Here is a 6,201-nt window from a genome sequence, read left to right as displayed (position 1 = left end):
ACAGTTTTTCATTACATTGTTTCCAATAATAATTCTCAATGTTGTAGCATTTTTATTGTAAATTTTACCATGCCTCTCGTATTTTCCGTCGTCGATTTTATTACTTAAAAAGAAAGGGGTAAAAGACGTTCGATCCATTCCAACCTTCGCATCATAAACTTGAAAAACATTTCTTATAACCGGCGGATGTTTTGCAGGGGTGAGATTCCTGGTAGAGCTTATCACAGCAATGATTTACTTGTACGAACGACGAGCTACAAAAGTATTAAAATATCGCGTGAACAGCGCATTCGAGGAATTCCCGTATTATCCGTGGAACAGGGATGCTTTTATAAAACCCTACTTTTCTTTACGAAGTCTATTTCTTAAAATTTCTTGCAAATACCTTCCGCATTTTAAGAACACGTTATATCCTTTATTACGGCCTTTTAAATCTCTTTTGGCTCCCGTATTTACAATCCATTTATTATTTTTGATCAACAATTTAAAAAATGTTTAATTAAATCATCAGTAATAATTTTAATTTCAAACAATTTAAAATTAAGAATTTTAATTTTAAGCAACTTAAATTAAAAAGTTTCCACTTTATTTTTAAAGTTTTAGTTTTTAATTTGTTGAATTTAATTAACGATTTAAAGAATTAAAAATAAAATAGAGGTCTATAAAATAAAAAATACACCAATAAGAGTTCAAAATTATAACATTTATATTATTATATAAGATATTACTTTTACTGTATGTAGTGAAACTTTTTTTTTTAATTTCATCGACAATGTCTCGCATAATGAAACTCTACTTATTACAACCATCGGAAGACAAACACTTAGTAGGTGTTTGTGAACTTTCGTTCAGAAAAGTGGATTCGATCTAACAGGAGAGAATAACTAAAATATTATTGTTTTTAATTACATATAATTATGTATTATATCGTCATTAACTAAAATAAAATGGATTATTATATTTTGATGATTATTATTTATAAATATATATATTAGAATTTTATTATTAAAATTTCGTTCGAATAAATGGAATTCAGATAAATGGAGTTCTACTATATTTGTAACAATACTTTTACTTTGCGATATCCTCGGATGTTTGCAAAATCATTCATACTAATAGGTTAAAAATAAATTATTGTTTTATTCGGATCACTTAGATGTACTTTATATACTATTTACGGAGTAGAATCTATATTCATAAATACTTAAATGTTGAAGTTTTGTAAATTTTGAAGAAACATGATTACAATTGAAATTATTAAATGTTTCTCTATAGCTCCTCTGTTTAATAAAATAACATAATGTGTGTAGATTATTTTTAAAGATACAATGTTAAAATCTTCTTAGTGTTATTGCGCTTTTTACAAAGATTATACATAATGAGCCAGAAATTAAAAAAAGCGCTTTATTTTACAATTAGTATATGCATTTACAGATAATAACGCTAATTGCAGCAAACCGTTTGAAGTATATCAAAGTTTAAATTTATTGCTACATACTGCATTATTTTTTGTTATCACAAATAACAAAATATAGGCACTTCTGTTCCAAACATTACACTTACAATTTACTTCACAATCTCACAAGTACATTAGAATACAAAATACAATTATAAAAACTAAATTTAATTTCTTTCAAATTCGCATATACCATATATGTACATATTATATATTAGCATATATTTTTGTATTGAAAATATTTAATTTATTTGTAATAGTAGACTTACAATATATTAAAAATAATAAAATTAATAAAACATATGAAATTATACATGTGACAAAACAATCTAGGTGCTTTTATGACGTGTAGACTCTCCCAAATAATTATTATATTATATTCTGTGTACTAAATCATTCCATAGGTGTTGTTACGTTTACATATTTTATTTTATTGATAAATTTATACAATTAAAAACAATATTGGAATTATACATATATATCGCACACTTGCCACAGAAGAGATTCTACTCGAAAAGTTTGTTTCCTAGAAAAAGCGAAAAATTGTTTTGAACGTAATTAAATCAAATTTATAAACGAGAAGAATAATTCTCATAAAACAGGTAAAAGTATATTTTTTCTTCATTTTTAGTTTTTGGAGAAACACCTGTAGAACCACCCTCTTAGTCATGACATATCTCATATCACATAAAACGTATTTATATAGCATAGTGTCACATGAATCACGAAGAGCGAGATAATTGCTTTCTACCGACTATCTCTATGAACATAAGTGAATAATATTTTCATAATTGGTCGAGGAATGTCTCATAATGATAATTTGAAAATCGCGTTTTTTGAGTTGTTTCACTTTTATCACAAGAGTGCGGTATGTAACTTTACAAAATTATATAATCTAAAATGTTATAGATTTGTCGCCTTCTAGAACTAATTCTTTTAAGGAATTGTTAAGATTTTAATGCAAACAGTTCGATTATCTTTTCGATATTCTCCAGCGTGTTAAATTTTTTACATTTTAATAATCTTATTTTGTAATCGAAATAATTGAAAATCTGCCGATATTACGTTTGTAGGTGAAATGAATGACGTAATAATTTTCAATTACATACATCTTTCCATTTTATATAATTTTTAATTTTTTGTTAACGCATATTACTTTAATCTTCGACAGTTATCATTTGGTTTTGTTTTAGATATGCAAAATATAAAATAAGAGATGATGTTACATACTTATAAAATGATTTAATAAAATCATTAATAATAACAGTTATTATTATTTATTTTTCAGCCTGCCGGGCATGAAAAGAAACTAGTTTACAATTGTTATTCTTATTTGCCTTGCATTCTCAACCATACGAACCTCAAATACATATACTTATGTATTTACACATGACTCTTATCAGACTACTTAACCACTAACCTAACTATTAACCTAGCTATATCATATTTGAGGTCCCGGGACACTCTCGTTAAGCGTTAGGTAGGCCACCGTGGGATTTTAGTTGGTAAGAGTCCGACACTGCCCCGCCGCTTTTCTGGGAAGCGGTGGGGTGTCCATGAGGATTTCTCCACGTAAAAAAAAAAAAAAGAAAAGCTATTGCATATTTATAAAACCATTACCTATAAACGTATTACACATATCAATTGATAGACTTTTCTTGCATCTAGTGCATTTATGGAAGATTTAAAGATGCAAAAGAGCACCGTATGTTTAGAACGTAGGAATACAAATAAAATATCCAAAATATCTTCTCTAATATATACCCCCTATAATATTTAGTACATAAAATAATTTTCTACCTAGATTCTATATTTTTAATCATATTTATAAAAATATGAATTTGTGTAAATATCCGTAGTCTACATCTTATAACGGAATACGAATATTTTAGGATTTGCTTCTTTCATTAAGGATCAGAGAATTTTTAAAAATTACGATTTTGATAATATTAATGTACCAATGAGTATTTGCTCTGCCAACGAGATACCCAAATATAATCTGACCATTGTAGCGACGTCACAAATCCAAACGGAAACTGAAATTGACCAGCTTCTGTGTCCTGAGGTGCAGTTTCAAATGCAGCAACAATAGGTGTCATTTTCGCAAAATGATAATTTCTTGTTTGCTCCAATTTCCAGTTAATAAGTTTATGTAACAATTATTATATATAATATTATGTCCAACTCCTAATTTTACACACAGCAAAAATTTTTATAAAGCGACGCATTTCTAAAAACATGTCTGTGACACACACACACACATATCGTGTGATTTGTCTTTTTATTATTTTCCAAAATATTAAATCATGTACAATGTGTCCTATTTAAAACTTTGCACACTACTGTTAACAACTATTATTGTTCTACAAAATGTTTCAAATAAAACTTTTTTTCTTTCGAAAGAGGGGGAGTATCTTATCCCATTGTCATGGTTTGGTTTCATTAACATATTGGTTATACTTTCCTGATTAAAATAAGACCAAATATGACGTTGGTATAAAATTCGTTTATATTGATTAGGCTTATGAACCTTTATTTGTTAAGTCTTGCACTGTATTTAGTTAGTCTATATTTAATTTTATTACTTCGTTTTTAAATATGTTTTTATTTAAACTAACCAGTAATTTTACATTAAGGTGAAATTACAATAAGCTCCATTTTTAAAAAATATCAATAAAAAGAATATCTTTTAGCGATTCTCGCATTAATTCTATGTAACTTGAATTATTTATACCCCAAATGAAATTTCATTCATGAATTTCAAAGTGTATTTTTATTTTTTTCCAATAAATTCTTTAAACGTCTAGTCTTAGTAATACCATAAATTTAGCTATTATTTTAAAAGAAGTTACAAGTTATAGTTCATAGAATTCTTCTCGTAGAATATAAAAACAGTTTTTCAGATTTATCTACAAGTTATAAGTCAAATCACTGATATTATTGTTTATTGTTAAGGTAATCAATTAAGTCACCAATAATAATTAGTTCTTATAACGTATATAATTATAAAAACCGTTTGTGCAACTAACAAAACTTTTCAACCTGTAACTTGTATCTTGTAAATTCATTAATATTATCACATAGTCGGTAGCTTATTTTGCAAAGAGCTCTGAGAATCGAAATTGAGAGAACAATTAGTGGAGTTGATCAGTTTGACTTCTGAGTGACACATATCTATAAGATTGTTATTGGAACTTTTCCATATATTTTCTCACTAAGTTTTTATCTATTGTCGTTTGAATAATTATATTTTTTTATTGATGCTCAAATCCTCAGATTACCATAAGTAGTATTAGTTACATGATGTATAACATTTTTTTCTGTGGAAGCAATATCAAAATTGTCCACCTATTAGATAACATCTTCATTTATCAAAGTGAGTTATTTATTTATAACTGTTCTATATATGTATTTGTTTGTTAATTATATGTAATTATTATAGTTTAAGAGAATATAACGATGGCTTAATATGTATAAAGTATATATTATTATACAATAACTAATTTACGGCACTGCCACTTTTCTCGCAAACGACTGACCTGACAATTTTAAATTAGTGCCTTTTAATCGCAGAAAAGAGTAATGCCGGAAATTTTATGACTTTACGGCTATCGACATTAAGGGAGGTTTACAACACGCTAATCATGCCGCATATACTTCCTCCGAAATAACTCGTATAAATGGAGACCATGGGAAAAAAGATAATTGTCAGTTTAATCGTGAATAAGCAATTTCATAGGAAATTCTATTATACATATATATGTACACGCACATATTATATTATATTACATTATGTTATATTATTATAATTTTTTGTAAGATAGATAGATAACTTCATTTTCCTGCCTTTCTCCCTTGAAAACGGAGTTAGCATGTACTGTATATTACGTATATTACGTATATACGTAAATTATAATAAAAAATGTTACCCTTATAAATAATCTTTTCACTTATAATATATATGTATACTTATGTACATGTATAATATCACTTCATTTAAAATATATACCTACAAATTTACATATATATGTTTGGATTTTAAATAGATTTGTAAACTTTAAATATCAAGATAAATATAAAATATATATATATATATATATATATATATAATATTATTAATTATAATTACAGTTATAATTATATTGTATATATATTATAATAAGAATAATAATATATATAATAATAAAAAATAAATAGTGCATATATTTTATATTATTTCATATTTGTTTTAATATTCGTTACAAAACCACTCACTATTTTATCTGAAATATTACGTTACACACATCTATAAATTGTAATCAATACTTGATTAACTTAATTATAAATATTATGTTTGATTCAAAACAGATTAAAACCTGCTCTATTTATACATAAATCTGCACAATATCTCATACGAAAGATGTAAGCTACGCCAAAAGAAGACGTCATATTTCATTTTCATTAGAAAATTTCATTTACCAAGCGTTCTCGTTTCTAAAACGAATTTGCAACTGTGTATCGTACGGCTATACTTCAATGGAGGGTGAAGAGACAGCCACGGGCACGAAATTGCTGTGGAACTAACGGAATCGTTTTGCCCGCGCGTGGCTCGTCGACACGTTACGAAAATCGAGCGTTAACGTAATTAAGTAATTAAACCTCGCGGGTGAAATCGGACCGTGCCTTTCCCCCCATTGAATGTGTCGCGTTCGGTGAAAATCCGCACGAAAACTGTGCGCGTTTCAACCCCGCGGCTTGCCAGCCAC

Source organism: Bombus pyrosoma, linkage group LG4 (assembly GCF_014825855.1).
Source record: "Bombus pyrosoma isolate SC7728 linkage group LG4, ASM1482585v1, whole genome shotgun sequence".
In the NCBI taxonomy this organism is placed as follows: Eukaryota; Metazoa; Arthropoda; class Insecta; order Hymenoptera; family Apidae; genus Bombus; species Bombus pyrosoma.
The sequence above is the reverse complement of the archived record's forward strand: the minus strand, read 5'-3'. Positions refer to the sequence as shown.